The sequence below is a fragment of the Apteryx mantelli genome, chromosome 1, assembly GCF_036417845.1.
Source record: "Apteryx mantelli isolate bAptMan1 chromosome 1, bAptMan1.hap1, whole genome shotgun sequence".
Taxonomy (NCBI): domain Eukaryota; kingdom Metazoa; phylum Chordata; class Aves; order Apterygiformes; family Apterygidae; genus Apteryx; species Apteryx mantelli.
The window spans coordinates 59,517,893-59,538,886 of NC_089978.1; the positions used below are offsets into that span (position 1 = coordinate 59,517,893).

At 38.6% G+C, this 20,994-nt stretch overlaps 1 protein-coding gene across 2 annotated transcripts in view; it reads left to right on the forward strand.

Moving 5' to 3' along the window:
* The window catches only part of MBNL2 (muscleblind like splicing regulator 2), a 117,329-nt gene that overhangs the window by 18,218 nt on the left and 78,117 nt on the right, over positions 1 to 20,994 (forward strand). Inside the window, exon 1 of one of the 2 annotated variants that reach the window (XM_067293471.1) lies at positions 2,205 to 2,353. The exons of the other annotated variant lie outside the window; for it this stretch is intronic. The gene's annotated coding sequence lies outside the window, so the exon portion shown is untranslated. Of the gene's footprint in view, positions 1 to 2,204; positions 2,354 to 20,994 lie in introns of those variants that run through there. 2 annotated transcript variants of the gene reach the window in all.

The following is a 20,994-nucleotide window of genomic DNA, read 5'->3' on the forward strand; positions in this document are numbered from 1 at the left end:
CTGAGGTTTGGCAGATGGGAGCAGCAGTTACAGGGGAAATCCTGCTAATCTCCTACAACTTGAGCCCATTACATACTTAGTTGCAGTGTCTGGACGGTGCCTCTCTAGTCCCATACAGGCATTTGGAGGAGTTGGGGGACACTTACTGCAGAAGAATTTTTGAGATTTACATTGTGGAGTTCAAAAAAATATGACGGTGTTTATTGACTGAATTCTAGCAGGTTTTACAGCTTTGCCAAATATGAGCATGTTTCCTTAAGACTAGCAAAAGGGGTATCCTTGATTAAAAAATAAAAATAAATAAATAAAAGTAAAAAAATAGATCAGCACTCTGTCAAATTTCAAGACTGCCCTGTCAAGGGCAGGGGAACCAGAGATCCTCAGTAAATCAGTGAGAAGAATGGCAGAGCAACAGATTTTTGTCTAGGCTATCTCAGAAATGGTCAAACTGTTTCTGGCAGAAAAACAAATAAATCCTGCAGCAGATGTCCAGCACGGAAAATTTTAACACAGGCAGTTCAAGTTTGGCAAAGTCGAAAGAATGTGAAAATACCAATAAGAAGCACCAGGCCCCCTTAATAATAGCTGGAGTCGCCAGCCCTGCCGAGAGTGTGGACTGTCTCCGGAGTCTTCCAAGACCTGGCAGAATCAGCTATTTAGTGTTGTTGTTGTGTGGGTTTTTTTTTTTTTTTTTTTAATAGCACATGAATAGAGCAAATGGAGGGGGTGATTCAGCAAAGAGGAGGCTGCCTGGTAGGAGTCTCCTTGGCAGGAGCAAGCAACCCCAGGCGCGAGGTGGTGGAGGAGGGGGAGGCAGCGTGGGCACAGGGAGCTGGCGTGCGTGGGGCTGGGGCCACAGAGCCGCCCGCTGCAGCCCGCGATGGGACCGAGGCCCAAACACCCTGCGCTAGAGGGGAAGCGATTTTAGCAAATTGGATGAGAGATGATGAAGCCCAAAGGAGAGTTTTTCACTTGTGGGATAGAAGAATTATTTATTTATTTATTTATTTACATTATGCAAAACAGTCAATCGGAAACAATGGGGCCTTGGGATAGGACTGCCAGTTGAATGAGAGCTTTGTTGTTCCCTTGTCTATTCATGTTTCTAAACTTCTAATAGATTTTTATGTACATTTTACACATTTTTGTACAATACAATCCATTTAATACAATATTTTCCAAAGTAGTATTGCACTGCAATCTCCACCATTTTTCATTGCCTTTCAGGTTGTGTTCCTTTCTGTATTTTTCTTTTTTGCAGCTCTTGCTCAATAATCCTTTGCTGCTTTGATTTCTTGTCCTGAAACTTAAGCAGAATTTGTGAGAAAATTGGTCAACACCAGGCATTGTGTACAAAGTACATCAAGCTGCCAACAGTTGGACCTGAAAATGGCAACTAGTATCATAGTACTTATGCCTGAACCTTGATACAAATGGACATTAGTTGTAAGCTGATCACACATACCACAGTTTGGATGGTGCTAATACAATTTGTCTGCTAAGGATATTAAAACATTTATCATATTGATTATGTTTTCATCAGGAAGCATCCCATACCTGTAGTCCATAGTAACTGGTTTCAAATTTTCTGAAAGATATTATGTATATATTGCTGTTAAATGCAGCCACTACACGGTAAGGGTATGCAGTATTAAAAAGGAAAAACATTTGTCTGAATTTGGCTGCATATTAAAATAAAGGGTAGATTATGTGGTTTATACTGTTCTAGTGCTTCAGGGCTAACTCTTACACATGAAAGGGATAGCAGCATTGCAGTTCTAGCATTTAAAAATTGTTATTTGCCTATGCATTTATGATTAACGAAAGCTTTTAAAATGATTGTGCAAGGAATGGGTTGGCTGTGTTTATGATGGAGGGGAAGGGAGTTGTTTGCTTTTGCTGTGTATGTTCTTTCACGAAGGTGTCACCTTACCCCGCCAGCAAAACTCCTTTGCTGCGCGAGGGAAATTCCTGGTTCATCAGTATGGGTGCATTGTTTTTACACATTACAAGTGCTGTGTTGCTGTGTCAATCATCCTATTACAATCAGTTTAAGAGCAGTAGGACTGACGAACTTGGGCGTGATTGGCTGCCATATGCTGGGAGGGATTTGTTAGAAGGGAGGGCTGCAGTCTTTCAGCAACAGAGTTTAGGCTGTGTCTTTGCTTCATCATCTGAGGAAAAATCCCCCGATAAGGCACAAGGCTGCCCGGGCGCAGGAAAGCAGCACTGGTAATTGTTTCACGCGAAAATTATTCATCGTCATGATGCAACGGGAGCGAGACGGTTATTTGTGTATATCAGATGTTTTGGTTCGTGCTGGAAATGTGCCGAATAGACAGAGCTAAACAAGGTAGGAGGATCATTGTCTTTTATTGAATGTTTAAAGAGTTTGCTGCAGTATGCTGCATACCATATGTGTTGCTCAGGGGAGTCGGGGAAACAAGATTTCTCCTGTGAATATGTACTGTTTGGGTGTAATACTTGAATTTTATGTCATCTTGTTTGCTAAGGAATTAATTTACAAATATAAATAGCTCTCTTCAGAAATAGAACATGAGTATATGTATATTAAAAATAACACAAGTAAAAAAAGAAATAGGTCAGTGTGTTTCAGAAGTACTGTACCCTAATTGGATTTTTAGCTGGGTTGTCATCTGGTAGTGCTTTCTAGCTTTAATACAGAGAATGAGTCAACCTGGAAATCTGTGAAGTTTATAACAGATCTGTTTGAAGATTTACACGAATTAGAATAGCTGATCTAAATAACTCCCTATCAGAGGCTTTAACTAAACCAAGATAGGCTATCTGAGATATGAAGGAGCCATACAGTAATATTACAATATTTTATTCCCTTGTAAAAGTATGGGTATTTCTGAATACACAGTGGTTCCTTGTGTTCTTGAAGGCGAGCTGCTAGAGTTTTTGACATTGTAGTTCAGTTGAACATTTCCCTTGCCATTTCCAGGTCTTTGTCTTGGGAGCAAAATAGAACCTTTATATGAAAACAAGGAAAACATGCTTAATAATAATACTTACTGCAATTATCTGATCTTTATACATTTTTAATGAGAGAACACACAGCTAGCAGAATAATTAAATGAGCAGGCTGGCTTTTAAAGCAATGATTTCACTGTGCTGAGACACATTAACTTTCTTGCTGAGGAGGAGCTTCAGCAAGGAATGGTGAAGATTTATGTTAAATGCTTTGGAGAGAAGGAGAAGGATATTTAGACAGAAGTCTGTAAAATTTTGGAAGGAATGAGGAGGTTCTTTTTTTTTTTTTTTTTTTTTTTTTTGAATCATCATTATTATTATTACACTTTGGAAGCAAACTACACCAGATTATTGCTGGGAGGATCTGAGAACACTGCCTCATCATATGAGAGTCTAAAGATCAAGGAAAGCCAACTTTCCTTGACTGCCATATGCATTGACGGTGCTCAGTACCTTTCAGGATCCCACCCAATTAGCTACCTGAATTAACATGCTGGCTTCAGCTGTGTTATAGGAGCATAATGTGTATACATACAATATATTACATAGCGCTTTTTTTTCTTTTAATTTTTTGTCTTTTTAAGGCTAGCAGACCGTTAGTGAAATGGCAAGAAAATGTTGTCTTATTTTTCCTGTAATGGCCATAAATATTGCATATAAATATTTGTATTTAAACAGGATGTGGATGGAAAAATTAAGTGTATGAGCTGAGGAGGACTAAAGATCAGTGTCCTAAAGAAGAAACTATATGCAAGGACGTTTTTATTGCCTAGAAAAGCTTTCAATAGTGTAATTTTGAGGAATGTTTAAAGTTTTTTTTTTTTTCCTAGTAGCAAGCTAAACTAGTTTTAAAGCTTTGCATTAAATAGGTCCTTCCAGACCAGCCTTTTCCCCCTCCCCCTTCAAGGAGAAGTACAGGACACGGCTCAAAACTTCTGTTGCCATCTCCCAACTTCTCAGAGCCTGCTTGCTGTTCAGACGAGCTTGACTCAAGCTCCCAGTTACCTGCCTACATGCTTGGTAAAGACCTGGAGCGAGGATGTCAACACATCTTCCGTTTATGAACCAGTTGTTTTTAAATGCTAAGCTTTTCTAAGTAAAATCAACTGATTCAATCTGAGAGTTTCAAACCCTATATCAGGATCACTTTATATCTATACACTATGTCAGGATATAGAACATTATTATTAAAAATCCTTTTTTTAAATGCTGTGGGGTATGAATATGTACAGTGTATGTTTAACCTATTCACTGGCTATGTTTAAAGCTAGTGTTTGTGTGCAGAGTGTGTGTTAAGAGGTGAAGCAAAGATTGATCGTGAGAAATATCATCTTTTTCAAGCTATAAAATGTGAGCTAATATTTTAATTTTCACAAATTAAACTATGCATGAAAATAGTTTGAGACAAAATTTTTCAGTCTTATGTTTCCAGGCTTTCAGATAATTTTTATTTTAAGAGACTCTTTTTCATATCACTGAGATGGCAGTGTACAGAATTACCATCCCTGTGCCCAACTGACAAAGCGAAAATTTGTATTCTTTACTCAATGAAATAGTTTTTATCAGAAGACCAGGTGGAATATGCAATCAAGCAGACAAAGGGATTAAAAAAAATTTTTTTTTTCCTGCTTGAGGTATACTTTATATGGATAGTTAGGTGGGCTTTGGCCTCAGAGGGTAGAGACAGTATTAAATACATGATATTTGCATTTGCTATATAAATACTTGGTAGTAAAATTATTTCAGGCCAAACTCTGGTACCTCTTTTTATTCAGAGTAGTATCTTTTCCCCTTTATTGTTCTGTGGATTTAATCAGAGCTATTTGTGCAGTAATATCTTACTGTGTGCAGTCTGTCTGTTTACAAGCAGTAATTATTGTTTATAATTAGTTTCTTCATTTTCCTAGATTAGTATTTACTAATAAGTTACTCGTCCTGAAGAATAGTGTTGTGCTTATGGAATGTTTCATAAAATCAAATCAAGTTTTTCACTTATAAGTATGCATTTTATAAACATCTTGAAAAAAACATATACTACAAGTATTATTTTTTGGGGCAAGGAAAACAGCTATTAATGTTATAATATGATTTCAGGTACTCATGTCTGATAACTCACCTCTTCTGTAAATGAATGTTGTTCTTTTGTTCACAAGTATGTCAGGAATAATCTATACTATGTTTATTTGTAAAAAAGCTCTGTAAAATGTTCCTTTTTTGTAGTATCGAGAGAAAAGAAAAAAAGAATTGTAGTGTTCAAATGAAGTTCCTCATTCATAAGTGCACATATGGTTTTAATTTCTTCAGTCATTGGTTAGATGCACTGCTAAGCTTAAACTTCAAATATTAGCTATTAGTGATTTCTTGTTTTCTAATGTTATTAGAAATCCCTGGCTTCAGACATTTTTCTTTCTCTCTTTCAGGGAAGAAACACTTTCTTTTTCTTTTTTTTTGGTAAGCCCAGTGATTTTTGTTCCCCTTTGACTAAAAACACATAGTTGTTACGCAATTGTAGCAAAAGAGAATATAATCACTTGCTTTAGAATTTGTTAGTATAGGTTTTCTTTTTAAAAACTTTTTTTTTAACCTTTGACTGTGAGACTCATTTGATATGTTGTGTTTAACACAATGTATTATGGTTAACTGGCGTGAACCAATGCAGTGCAACTTGTCTGCAAACAGGCAGAAATTATAGCCTGAGGAAACTAAAACTCATTTGAAGAGGGTGAAAATAAAACTCATTTTAAAAGGGTGTCAGTGCTGAAAACAAGTCCAAGTAATAATAGTATTAACTGCTAGAGTAATTAAACTAATCTTCCTGTACATTACTAGCAAATGCAGCGACAGTTGTTGGTTATTGATAAATGAAGTACAAAGTCTTCTTTTTAAAAACAAACTTTTCAGCTGTATTTGGGATAGAGGGTAGTTGAGAAGGAAGAAATTATGCATCTCCTTTCCTGAATCTGCTAACTTTTTAATCTTCTCATCACTCTCTATTTTTTTAAAGAAGACTTGTTACAACATGAAGCTCTCCCTTTGACAACATTGGTGATGTCAGGTTCTGTGTTATTAGCTCAGTATTTTGAGCGTGCTGAAAGGAAAATTTGGGGGCTGTGAAAATGGAAGACTATTTCCAACAAGAGATTAAATGAAAAATCCTTATAACTAATACAAAGGAATAGTAATTACGTAGAGCGCTTTTTGTGCTAGTGTTTTTTATTAAAGCTGTTGAGAATTGCCAGCCTTGTGCAGAATTCATCATGCTGCTTTGCAGAAGACCCACAGGACTCCTGGAGCTGCAAGCCTGGCATCGGATCTGGTGCGCTTGTGATACCACCAACTCTGCCAGTTAGAAGAGCTTAGCTCTAGTTCTGATAAATAAAAGGGAGAAACAGAGAGAGACACACACACAGTCACTTTTTCCTGTATGCCAAATGGCTCAAAATCCTCTTTTCACCCCGGTTCCTGAATCTGTCGTTGTTTTTGTGGTTTATATATACTATAGACAGCGTTCTGAACTTACAGGCTGAAACAAACATTAAATTGTAAAGTGACAAGATTTCCATTTAGCGTCAAGAGCTCAGAATATGATATTCAGTGATGGATTTCAGTGTATTTGCTTTCTGCTTTAAAGCTTTCAGCTGGAAGCTTTCTCTGAGAGACTCTTGACATTGAGGCAGGGGAAGTAATGGCCTTGTAGAGTAGCAAAGCCTACCTTTAGTCCAGTTTTGTCTATTATTCCTTCCCCTTTTTTAGACAGCTTACCGCGCTGTTGTCAACAGCTATATAAATATTTCAACCCTGCAACTGTGGTGGTTTGTAAACAAACCCCTCTAACTGTGCCTCTGGTCTCCTGCTGGGCCCTTCCCTTCCCCCCTGTGCAACTGGAGTGTAGGTGTGTACCCAGTTAATGATTCAGGACTTCAGCACTGCCTTGCATTTTATTTGTTTAAAAGGTTGCCATGATAATTACAGGATTTCCCTGACAGCTGTATTGGTTGATAGCACAGTATTCCTATGCATTGCCTCTTACTGCTGTGAGGAAAGCAATGTTTGTTTTCCTCTCCTCGTCAGTTTGCTTGATCGTGACCCGCGGCCCGATGGCGAGGTTTGGGGCGCCGAGGTGGGGGGCCCCTGAACGCGTGAAGCTGGGCTGCTGGCCACCTGCCGTCACAAATGGAAAAGCAGAAATGCCCTTTGCAGTCCCGGGAGCGAGGTGGGGAGCTGCATGGCAAGCAAGAGCTTGATGATTCCTATGTTTTTTAGCAGACCTTTATCTAGTGAGAGGTTTCTGTACAAGAGCTCACTTATGTGTGGACTGCTTGTGCTACAGATTGCAGTGCTGCAGTCCTTATTGACATGCTAAACATGCGCTAGCAGGACCGTGTGCCTGGTCCTGGAGCTGTAGCATGTACATTTAAAAACTTTTCACTTTGTATGTATTTTTCCAGTTCTCTTGTGCATTTTCATCCCCTCTGCTAATCCTGGGACATGCTTCCAGCCTGGATTTTTTTTTTTTTTAACTGTCATAATTTGGGGGGGACCCCAAAACCTGAAGTTTTTCTTTGCCATGGTGGGCAGGGCATGAAAGCCTTTGAAAGTGGCTGTATTGAAGTGTTTAGAAAGCCTTTTTTTTTTCCTTTTTAGCCCTCATTTAATGCCCACTACTTTGACTGTGCAGTGAGGCCACTTTCAAAGGCCTTGCAACCCACGGTAGCAGCTCTTTAAAGTGGAAACGCCAGCAGGAGACAAGCAGGCAGCTTAATCCATGGTGTTAAAAGACCTAAGTGGTAAGAAGCCACAATTTCCATCTTAAAGGAGGAAGGTTGAGCTTGAGAGCAATACATGGAATTAAATCCATCTCATGGACCTGGACCTCATCCATGAAGCTGGAAATGGTTGGACTCTTGCTAGACCATGAAAGATCATGTCCTCCTCCTCTCTGTTCTCCTACTTTCTTTTTGTCCTTCCTTCTTTCCTCAGTGTCTTGAGGAGCAGAATGTAAAACCTGAAGGGCAGGGGAGGGTGACCGGAGAACAAATGCATGTTTCTGAGCATTTTTGCCTTCCCAGGTTGCTAAATCATCCCTGTGGAGCACAACCACTTTTCCACTCCACCATTCTTGTAGGGATTCCTGTGTACAATAATTTCATCAAAATCTGTAGCCTTTTGTATGTCCAGGAGATAAAGCTGTGCCTTTTAAGGTCTGAATCATTCTTTGGAGGGGCCTGTCTCTCCCTTGGCATTGAAGAAGACTAAAGAGACTGTGCTTTTCAGTCACCAGTGGCACTTTTAGGTGTCTGAAGATAGGTGGTACAAATCTCCCATCTCTGAAATCTGTTTGTTTTGAAATAAAAGATGAAAGTGTTAGCTTTATCATGGCTGAATATGAGGACCAGTACGTCCCTATGAATCTGTAGCCAGCTGTAGTTGCAGAACTAGGCTACATGTAAGGAATTGCAGTCCTAAAGTTGGGAAGGAAAAGAGGTCAGTTGAGGACAGGAATATATCCCTTGATTGACAAATGATTCTGGCTTCTAGTCTTCAGGGGGTGGAGACTTTCTGTTCAGGAGTTTCCATCTGAACCTATTTAGTGATTTTGATGACTGTTAAATATTCTGATTTTTTCAGTTGAAAATTTGACATTTTAAACCAATTCATATTTCTGACCTTCAGCATATCACCTTATCCTAAATCACCTCACCATCACCTGAATTTCCCATATTAGTTGTTTTCCCTGAGCAAACATGACTGCCTTCTGTATGTTTTCCTGAGTGGCAATTCACCAGCTACCCCCTACTTCTTAGTCACATTTAGTAATCTTCAGCGTTCTATATGAATGTCATATTCTTTCTGCTGTCAAAAGCCTTGTTGTTGTCTCTGCATGTATGGCATCCTTTTCATAGCAGCGATCATGCTGTTGTTCTCACTCTCTTTTCTAGTTTTGCTGTAATCTTTTTTGAGATGAGGCAGATCAGAACTTCATTTATTATGCAAGATTTATGTGCTTCATGACTTTATGTACTAGTGTAATTCTTTTCTGTTTTGTTCTGTTTTCTGTCAATATTTCCAAATGTTCTACTTCTTTTATATTCTATCAGCTGCTGAGTATTTTGCTGAAGTTTCCATAAAATTGCCCATAATGTCTACAAGATCTCTTTCCTGAGCGATAGTGTCTTGTTGTGTGTATACTGTTGCTTCTGTTTTGTTTGTTTTTTTCCATGTGCATTATTTTGCCTATATTTATGTTAAATTTGTATGTCATTTTATTATCCAGTATACCTGCTAAAATGAGATGCTTTTGTAACTCTTCACAGTTGGCTTGAGGTCTGACTTCTAAATATTTTGGTATCATCTGCAAACTATCTTTATTTTTCATAGATATGTTGCAAAGAGCAGAAGGGGAGGACTCGGTTGGTAGTTGTCTTTGAAAATTACAGCAGATTATTAGAAGTAAAAGCGTACTATTTAACCATGTGAATTTGTTGGTTTTGGATGCTTTTGTAGAAGTTGTTGGCCCAAAACTTCTACTCTGACTTCAGTCTTCATGCCATCTGCAAGTATTTTACACTTTTAGCTGCTGCTTTTAACTAAATTTCTCTAAACAATCGTAAGATTCATAGCATCAAGACTGCTGTGCCTCTAAAATCTTGAGGATCAAGTCCCACAAAAATCCTCAGGTTACAGACGGAGGAGATTCATTTGCTTTCTTTTTGGTTGATTTTAAAATTTTAGGATTTGTATTTTCTAGCTTCTCTCTGCAGTTGTAAGAATTGTACTGTTAAAAATATAAACTGAGGTTCCCTTGTAAACATATTTGTAGGTGATACAGCTTTATGAAATGCACTCAGTGTTTTAAGGCTTCCAGTGAAATGGATGAGAGTTTGCTGTGCCGCAGTACAATTGTGTAGCGGATCCTTAAACTTGAGTGTGTATGATTCTCGTGATAGGAATCCATATAGGTTATTTTCTAACAGCTAGATGAAATTAAAGCAGAATTAGTAGAGTGTTCTGCTTTGTTATATGCGGTAGACCTTAGGGAGATAACCACCTTGATCCCAATCCTCTTGGCCTCTGGATACCAAAAAGTTAGCATACTTTTCACTTAGGAGGAAGGTACATGATGATTTTCATCTTTGAAGTACCTCATCTGGCAGGGTAAAAATGATTGGCTTAAAATAGGACTTCAGAAATAGCAGACTAGTTTTTGCTCTTGTGTGTTTCTACTCTTCTGATTTAAAGATTCTGAACCTTTTTATTTGTGTGCCTCTATTGATTCCGGTACTGCAGTTACAAAATTTAGATGGTGTTGTGCCTTGTGCATCAGCAGGATTGTTCTCTAAGTGGTCCTTATGGAGCTTGCTCATTTGGTGAATGTGTGCCAGGAAGGAAGCCAGGAAACAAGGGACCTTAAATTATGGATCCCCATTGAACTTTACAAAACCATGATAATTAATTTTTTTAAGTCTTTTAATATGTAAATTGAGCAAACTTTGTTTGTATGAAATCCTGAAAGCATAAAACTAGACTATCACTGCATCTTTTTTTAGTCTATCCCTTTTCTGTCTTTTCAGAGTATAATAGTGCTTTTTTTTGGTAGTGGACAGGCAGTTCTGTTGAGTTGCTGTAAAGTGGTACCGTGGTTACTACTATTTCAGATGATGGACAAAGGGATAAATGAGGAGGAAGGCATTTGAAATAGTCTTCAGGATTTTGAGAGTCCATGCATTGTAATAAATTGGGTATCTCTGTGAAAGCCAAATATTGGCAACGTATACTTTGCAGCCCGTAAAGTTGCACAGGATTCCTTGAGGACATAATTTTATCTGAGAGTGAGTTGCTTGGTTTGGGTTTTTTTGTTGGTCTGGTTTGATTTTACGTTACTTGCTTTTAGTCCTAGGAGTAATGTAGGAAATGAAAAGAACTTCTACTGAGTGTCACAGGCCAGTATATGAAAATAGGCTGGAGGTTAGAAAAGATAAAATCTCTGATTTATGAGCTAAGCAAATATTGCATAAAAATGAGGCATGTTCAACATAGAAATCCATTAAGTCGTTTTTACGAAATTGGTTTCTAGGGTAGAAAAACATGTTTAAGCATAACAACAGCCGTCCTTTTTTTTTTTTTTTTTATGTTCATAAACGCACAGTATTTGTGTGTTTAGTGACATTTTTGGTGTTATTTGACCAAATCAGGAATACTTTTTTGCGCTACCTGGTGGCCTCAAAGACCTTGTAACACAGGAACTTTTCTTTAAGGAAAGAAGTACTAGGAAAAATCTGACATCATTTAAAAATAGCGCTGTCTATCAAGGTGAGATTTATGCAGGGTTAAAGCAAATTTTTGAATTTGAATTTAATACAAGTTATTCAAGAGGACTAAAAATGGTGTAGCGTAAAACAAAATGTGGATTCAAATACCCATCTAGGACTAAGCCTGAAGTATAGCAAAGAAGTTAAGTTTTTAAAAGGACAAAACTGTTGAGACTTATTTTTAACAGTCCAAGTTTTATATTGGAGTATGAACGGAAACCCCTGTCTTGCCCAAAGCCAGCTGGATTGACTTACTGTCACAAGCATATCCATCGCACTGGAAACATGCCTCAATGCCAGGCTGTGCTTAGCAGTACTGTTATCCCCAGCAGGGGAGATAAATCTCTACAGTTGTAGGTAAGCAGAGATTGTAGAAAAAGGTCTGGAAAAATACTCCGTCAAAACATTTCTGTGTTCAGTTGAAATTTTCACTGAAAAACTATTGCACTACTTTGTTTCAGTAAGATGAAAGAACTCTGTTTCAACTTTCATAATGAAGCACTGTTTATAACTTATGCCAGAATAAATGTGTACTTATCTATGATAATATTTAAGTTACGATAACATGATTCAACTGTATGTAAATAAAATGTTCAGGTGGAATTGCTTCAATATTGCTAAAATTCTTTTTCCTGGATACTTTGACCTTTCAGCTTTGGGGAAGCATCGAGATGCTGAAATTTTCTTCAGGAAAGTTTTCAGCAAGTCCTAGTGAGAGTGGGAAAAACTTTTTCCTATTGCTGTCTTTCCTTATTAAATGAGTTAAAATAGAGAGGGATAGTCATTTAAAATATTGAAAAAGTTTACAGTTTGTTGATTTGAGTCAGTGACATGCCTCTGTGTAGAATTGAGGAATACTGGGACTGCCACTGCCTAATTCGGTTAAATAATGTCCCCAAGGTGAGCATTGCTTCTTGAGTCCAATGTCTTTTTATCTTTCAAGCTAACAGAAATGAAGAAGATGACTTTGTACATTAAAATTGTTCTTATAATATGCTGGCAGTTGTTTTTCTTCCAGAAAGCTGCATGTGGTTCATTTCTGCTTTTACTGTTGCAGGCAACTGAACTATAATTCTGCTTTTTGCATGTGGCAGAAAAATAGGTATGAACTCATCTGATGTCATCACTATAAGCTGATAAGCCTTCAGAGTTTGTTCCTAAGTACCCTCTCCTTCTTTTAAGTGCTTTGTCTCCCACTATTTATTCAAAAACATATATATTATTTTCTGAAATGGAAATGGGTTAAAAAGTAATTTTCTTCAAGTGGCAACAAAGCAGTGGTGAGCTTCTTGGACCAAGGGAGATGTATTTGAAAAATTAAAACAGATCAGTATGACCCATTTTCAGCATGTCACTGCTTCTTAGTCAGCTTTCAAGCAAAAAGAAAGTTGAGTAGCAGTATCGCACATCAAAACCAAAATTCATTATCCTAGAGTGCAGAAAGAAGTTAATGTTCACTATGGTAAACTGCATCTGCAGACAGTTCACGTGCGCTGCTTCCAGCTATAACTCATTCCTTTTAGTTCAGAATTACACAGAAATTTTCAAGATTTCCTGGAAAGCAGACGTTCACCAGAATTTGCAACTGCTTTGAGAAAGGGTATTCTCCTTATTTGTGATCAGTTGCAAAAACACTGTTTTTGAGGAAAAGAATTATTTTCCTGAACTCATGATAGATGTTTGTCAACAAAATAGGGGTTTATGTAGTGCAGATCTATTGTATTCCAGGGAGAATAAGTTTCCATTATGTATCATCTAATACAACATGCATAGCCTCAGAAGTTTTAAATGGTTTCTTGTAGACAAATAAATGACGTGAAATTTTGAAATGAAAAAGTCTCTTACTGTCATCTCCACGCTGGGCATGACTGGGTATTCTATTTATTCGCCCTGGAGGACCAAAAGAAAAAAAGGAGGAAAGAGTCTTTCTGTTCCAAACAAAAAGGCAGACTATCTTTAGAGGAGACCAATGAACCTATTTAATACCTATTTTTCAGGTATTTAAAAAATGCCAAAAAATTCTCCATGCTAAAAAAAACCCTCTTTTTTTCCTTGACTAGGAAGGAGCTTTGAAAAATGGCTTTTAGTAGGAAAATTTCTGCTCTTGTTATATAAAATACTTGCTGTCTGAGTGTTAGCACAAGAGTTTTCAGTATTTTATAAAGATACAAAATAATTGCTGGTGAAGATACTCGGTTACGATCTTAACAGTCTGACATTCATAGGCTAAGTTAAAGTTAGGTTACTGTACCATCTTTTTCACTGTTATAGGGTATAAAATATTCTGACCACAGGTGGGAAACTCAGGGAGTTGTCACAGAAAATAATGTTTTTGTTGTTGTTTTAAAAAAAACCAAAAAGGTCTTCTATCACATACACTTTTAATCTGGCTGTGCAGTATATCCCATAAGATATGTAAGAAGCAAGAAGCTTGAGCATGTTCTACTTCATGATGATTGCTTTTATATTTTAGAAGTAAATAAAACTGTGGGGGGGGGGGGTTACATGTGTGCCATTAACGTAGGCAGAAAGGGCAATTGCATACTAGTGATAAAGCAAGCCCTCATGAAGGCTCACCTGGGCCACCCTTTGAGAAGTCAAGCCACTAGAGACATCAGTTATTTTTGCCTGTGGTAAAGCGCTTTGCAGTTGTGATGAGTTGCTACTTTCAAAATCTGTTTGAGGTGGTTATGAAATGCGTAGGGTCTGGCAGAGTCTAACGCCTGTGCGCAGCCCTGGGTCCCCCTACGGGGTCACTAAGAGCATTGCTTCTGCAAGTGCTCCTGCCTAATGCACCTTGGAGCGCTGCGGAAGGGAGCTTAGTGTTTCTTCCTGTTCTGGCCGGTTTTAAAAACACTCTTCTCAGAGCTCCACCTCTGCTGGAGGCAAAAGGGGCACACTCTCTTCTTGTTTAACCCATTCAGGGGTAATAACAAGCAAGTCAGTAGCAACACAGATTTAGCAAAGGAATTTTTTAATCAGTCATTTAATTACTCCCAGCTACATTGGAGATTCACACAAACTTGCAAACAACAGAGGTCCTGAAGTGTTTCCTTCAATATCCACTCTCCTCTCTCGTGGGTCCAGTCTTTTGTCAACAATTCAAAACCAGTCAGACTCCCTCCTGGTATCCCACTTTCCATGCATGTGCTGATGAAAGCCTCTTCTAATAGAGCAGCATTCAAAAAGGGACTGGGCAAATCCATGGAAGAAAAATCCAGTGAGACCTATTAAATACAAAGACATCAGTCACAGATTGCTGGAGGCTGGGAGAATATTCACAGAGATTGTGCTCCATTCTTGTATTCTTCTGTAGGCTCCATTCTTGTATTCTTCATCTGATACTGGCCACTGCCAGAGACAGGATATTGAGGTAGATGGTCTTTCTGGCTGACCTGCTAACGTTATCTTTATGTATGTACTTCAGTGTGCTGTTGTCATTTAAAATGCAAATGGTGAAAATGGCACAAAAATGCACATATTCTATCTCAGAACTCTGCTGCTTCTTGGATTTTGTGTAGAGTCTGTTTCTTTGTCAGAATGGATTTAGTGCTTAAGACACAGTCAGAGTTAATAGCATTAGATAGTTCTCTTGCTATACGCTCATCAGGAGCTTTGTTTGGACATGCCGTGCAACTTTCCAGAGCTGGGTAATTTCCTAGAATATATTTTTAACAATGTTATTGGCAGTCTTGAAAATATTTTCAGCTTGCAAATTTAACGTATCTTAATTTACATGGAGTCTTGGTTTATTCCAAGCTGTCCCTTGCTTTCACTGGGAGGGAATACTGTTTGTCACGGAAATAAAAGCCTTTGTAAGGATTCCCTTTTCTAGGCTTAGTATAAAATGGGTGTAGAGAAAATAGATAATCAATGGTAGTCTAAGCCCTTTTAAGTTATGCTTCTTTGTAATAGCATGTTATAGGTCCTTTGGCAGGTAAAAACAGTCATGTTCATGTATTCATCATGTCATGATTATGTCTCTGTATGCCTGTCCAGGACTATAAAAATTTTAGAGCACGTAAGCACACTTTTGTATAAATATTTTAGACTCCTGAAAAATATAATGCATGTCCACAGCTGGGTGTGAGTAGAACCTCCTAATGTACTGGGGTACCCTTCTTTGGGGAGTTCGACTTGATTAATAGCTATTACATGGTACACACTGCCAAAAGCAAAACATTTGTGTCCACAAGAGGCCAAGTGATACGTCATTGCTGCTGGGGATGATTAACTATGTTCACAGAGGCACAGTAACAAAAACTACTTCAGCCCTCTTGTCAAGGTGGGAGCAGAATTTTTATATGAAATTCATAAACCTAGAGAATTAAATCAGTTTTCTTTTGACTCGAGAACAAGGAGTGTTTAAGCTACAGACTAAGAGAAGATACAGACCAAAAAAAAGAGTAGAAGGTGCAGCAGAGCAGGAGGAAAATTATTGTAAAAGCCAAAAAATGTTTGCTAGAAGAAGAAAAATCTGTTTTCTGCGATTGCATTTTAACTAAAGTATAATGAGCATTAGTTTTGTCAGCATGACTTCTAAGCACGCTGACGTTAGAAAATACTCTTGTGAGTTCCAGTCATCTACAAACTTAAACTTCAGAAATATTTCATGGTCCATTACCAGCGTAGTATGATGGATCGCTGAAAAGGCCCTGAGCTGTGTCTGTTGTTTCACAGTTGGTGGTACGCTTTCCTCACCTGTTTCCCAGAAGACAAAGGACATTAGTGCTATTATATTGTAAAGCCAGCTTTAAAGTGAACCGATAGATTTTCTGAATAAGCTCATTGCTATACTGTAAATAGCATGGAACATACTAAAAAACCTGAACCTTGGTTAGAGCAGCAAAAGGATCAACATATCAGATTAGTGATCTTGGCAAGGAGAATATGGCTCATTTAGCAAAACTGATTATTTGTAGGTCACGCTTAGTTCAAATAAAACAGACCTGTATTTTCTAACCTGTCCCTGGACTTCTGTCAGCTTAACTGAAGTAGTTAGAATTGACTTTCAGTAAATTATTCATTTGAATTACACTTGACTAAAGCGTCTGTCTCTGGTTGTATAACAAACAAAGGTGTTGCAATAGTTATCTCCAAGTCAGGCAAATAAATAACAGGGTTTTTTGTAGGTCTGGAGACTTGACTTTGGTAGAGTTCAAGTCAAATTAATAAAAAGACCGAGAATAAAATTCTAGTATTTATGGTTCCTGCCTGCTTGTTCAAACTACTGTGCTACTTCTCTGATAGGATTGTTCTGTTTTCTTCCTGACTTGAGCAGTAATGGTTTATTCAATGAAAAATGAAGTCTGCTTTCAGCCTTAAAAAAACAAAACAAAACAAACAAACAAAACCCCAGAAACCTAAATGATTAAAAAAAAAATTCACAAATTTCATTTTTAGTCTATCAAAGAGAATACATTCATTGCTTTCTATTATAATTGAATATTATTTCCTAAGAATGTTATGGTTTTCCATTCATGTTTTCCATGAAAGAATAGATGAAGTTTCATGAAAGTCTTTTGTGTTTTCTTTTGTTTCTTGAGTATAGGGGATTTTTTTCTGTGATATCCCAGGGTTTTTTAGTCCATTTCTTGGGGCACATCAGCTTATTCCCCATTTGAAGTCATTATTTTTGTGACTTCATAATAGTTCAGGAAGGAGCTAGCAGCCTCATTCTGTTTTTAATACTCAAATTAGGGGGTTTGGACTAGATCTCTAGAGGTCCCTTCCAGCCTCAACCATTCTGTGAAATTTTACTGAACTATGCAAAAAGACATTATTAAACTCTAGCATACATTGTCCAGTTTTACTAAATACTCTAATATTAGGTTATATATAAAAAATATGAATGAGAGGTTAGAAATTGGTTCAAGAGAAGAATACAACACAGGCATTGTACTCGCTGATGAACAATACCTCAGTTATGTCATATCACTTTCTGCTCTCCATTTCCTAATCTGGTAGGCTGATGAAGTGAGAAAAGCTTATCTACTGTAGAGAAATCTTCTTGCATGGTCAGTCTTTAAGAATGCAACTTATTCAAATGTGATTAAAAAGCATGCCAACTGTCATATTATTTGTTTGCAAAATAACTTTTTTTTCATCCACTTCAGCATCTTTTGAAATAAGATCCTCTCTGTATTGGCTAGCAGGGGATTTTGCAGTGAGGCTTATAATAGTGTGAGATGACTCAGAGTCAGTCTTGCTTTCCAGGGATAGGGAGTAATTTAGGTGAATTTAGGTTATTTTAGAGATTCACCACATTAAGGAGCGTGCAACAAAGAATAAGACGTGCCGCAATAGAAAGGGCAGCCCGAGTGCAAGGAAAGGAACGGAGATTCAGTGCATGGTTTCATGGCCTTTAACCTCAGGTCTGTTGTAGACTTCATCAGGTGTGAGTCATGGGCACACGATCACATTTCTGTCAAGTTAGCCTGCCGTGTCGATGCAGGGTTGGTGCCACGGTATGGTTCTGTGTTGACTTTATTCTGGATTTGGGGAGATGGATCATGACTGAGCCAGCGTAACTCTGGAGTGATATGAATAGACAGTAGGTGATCTGTCAGAAAACCTGTTGGAAACCTGTTATTAACAAATTTGAACCGGTAGAGTGGGTTATATGGGATCAGCATGCTGTCATATCGCTGGGGTGTTTAATGTTTTGGTAGCAGGAGCTTTATGCCTGGCTTTAGCCTACGATCAAACTGCAGCCCTCCTCTCCTGAGCTTTTGGGCAGAGTCCAAGGAAGGGCAAGCACAAACAGGGCTGGGGGAGATGAGGGACTGGCAGGTAGGCGGGATTTAAAATGGTGCTGGAGGGCACTCATGCAGTTGTAGTCATTTGATACGCAGCTTCTATTCACTTTTGAGGCCTTGAATGCTGTTTAAAGCACAAAGAATGAAAAATAATGACACTTTAAAGAATGTAGCAGTGAGCTTTAATTGAAAAAATGAGAACTGCCTTTTGCACTGAACTACCTGCCAGTGTCCCCTAGAAATGTAGCAGTCTCCTGAGTGCTTTGAAACTGGAATCTACTGTGAAGTGCCAATAAGTGTGACTTAGTGGGATTTGGATGTCTTTCCTTTGGCCTTTGTTATTTTAGAAATTCACCTTATGGATGAGGGAGCATGTTCAGTAGTTGTCAGTCTTTGAATACGTGTATTTCTGTTGTGAATATCTAAGGTATTTAACTTGATCTGGTTCTGCTTTATATGGAAGAATCCCTATATATTAGATTTACATTGAGAATCTTTCCACTAGGTTTCCTCTATAAACATAGTGAGCTGCAAAGCAAGTTTCCTTTGCGATTATGATCAGCTGCTGAAGGATTAGCAACTTTCTGAAAGGGAGTGAGGGTGATTTTCCAGATCTTATTTTTTCTCTCTTCCACTGGAGTTTAAAAAGTATTCTAGTAGGTAGTATTCAGGGGTTGGCAGAAGCTGTTTACCAGAGGAGCGAGACGCTGCTGATCAGCAGGATTGTGGCTTTACGTAAGGCGGAGAGCTCTTGGCTTCTGCTGCATTTGGGACTCGCCAGGAGCTGGGAGCCTCTCACCGCCCCACAGCTGCTGCTGTACCCGCGCCAGCCTTCCCACGCCTTGGCCCGCCTGAGGGCCTTCGTTTAGCGCACCGCCTGACTTCCCAGCATCGGAGTGCCGAAACCAGCAAGAATAGTAGCTGTTGGAAGAAGTATTCAGAAGGATCACGTGGCATTGTATTTCCTAAAAGTTTGACTCCTTGTCAGTGATCTGAAGATGCGTCCATAGAGTGTGGCACATTGGCCAGTCATTGTGTTTGCATTTCATGGGATGTCCTGGGGCATCTGGAAATCATATTTTGTCCCGTATTGCCTGTTACAGTGCCATCCCAAGCGATGTCACTGACTCAGAGCTAGTAACTGTTGATGGAAGGGAATGGCTAAACTGTTACAGTTTAGTTTATCCTCAGACCAGATGCCTGGAACTCACTGAACTGAGGACTCATGAGGACCTTAAACCATTGATAAGGTTATCCTCTGTTAAAGTTGTGGTTGCTGGGTCTTGAAGCTAGGCAATTCTTATGGTTAAGAAAGTTCAACAGTTTTCATTATAAGAGAGCCTGTTTTCAGCTGCTAATAACTTTCAGCAACCACCTTAAAATGTCAACCTGAAATCCAGTGTGCCTGGTGTCTACTGCAGGTTTATTTTTTGTTTGTTTCTTAAAAATTATATCTAAAGTGAATTTAGGACTAAGGACGCGATTTGGTGGAAGTAACCAAAATAATTTTGTGTTCGAGTATGTAGGTGTATAAAAGTTGTAATAGCAACCTGCTTGGGATCAAGAGCTTGAAATTTGGCAATAACATTTCCCTGGGGTTAGGGATATGACTTTGGACCTCTTAAATGTGTTACCATATTTGACTAAGCCAACAATCTGAAAAATCGCACTATATGCATGCTGTTTTTGAAAATTTAAGTTCTAAAGACATTCTCATGGCATTGAGTATTCAGCACACCATGGCTGTTTGCTCCGACTAGGATTTTGTATGACTCTGGATTGCGAATGCTAAGGTCAGTGTTGGGGACTGTAGGTCAGATAGGCCCATAGGGTCAGTTTTATCCCACCTAACTTCAGGCATTTAAGTGAGTTAAGCTGAGTAACTGAATTGCCTGGATTCCCCTGATGGAGAGCAAGAACCTCACAGGGAGAAGCCACCTCAGGGTTAAGCCTAACCTGCATGTTCAGAGGTTGCCTTGTTCCCCCTTGGGGCTTCCTGTTCTGATGCCCGAGCAGGGCCGAAGAGACAGGCGTCTGCCTGCCCTGAACGTGGAACGAGATGGGAGCATGAACTGGGACAGAAAGTGACTGGCTGGGAGTCGGGAGATGAGCTGAAGTACAAGGCTGTGTAACTACCTGAGGATTTACACTTTCTGTTTTTCAAAATGCATGCAGGATTTCTTGGCTGCCTGGATTCATAAAGTGTAATGCAAGAAGGGATGATTTTTAGATAAGTTAGCTTGATCTTCTGCTGTATTGGAGCCCATCCCATTTTACCTATTCTAGTGAGTGGCTATGAAACCCATGCCAAAATTTGTCCCATCCCAACTTCAGAGCTACTCCACACTGAAAATAGTTGCTGCAACCACTTACAGTGCGAGTTTGGGCAGAACATAGCTGTGCTGAAGGTCAACAGGCCCTGATAGTGACCTAAGGGAAGGTCAGCATGGTTTCACCACAGAATGGGGTAGGTTTTTTGTTTTGTTTTGTTTTTATCCCCTAGTTTTAAAACAGACCACTGTAAACAATAGAGCTCATTTGGTATATTTAGCAAATCTTTTCTGGTCCACTGGGAAAGAAAGTTTGTGGTCATTTACTTTAAACTTATGCAATCCTGCTTAAGTACAACTGAGGGTTTTCTAACTTTTAGTTCTTGTTTTCAATATATATAAAAGAGAAAAATTAAATGGATCATGTTGATAAACTCTGACAGTGGGATCAATAAATAGAGCCCCCATCTCTTACTGAAGATTTTCATTTGGTGAGTATTATGGAGCGCTTAATTCTCTAAAGTGGAAAATTATAATTCTTGCTGAAATTAGTGGTTTCATTAGTGATCTGTGTTGGGACCATGCATAGGATTCTGTTCCTTTGCTGGAAGTTGTCATCTGCAGAGGTAGCTTTTTGATCATCAGGTCTTATCTCATTAT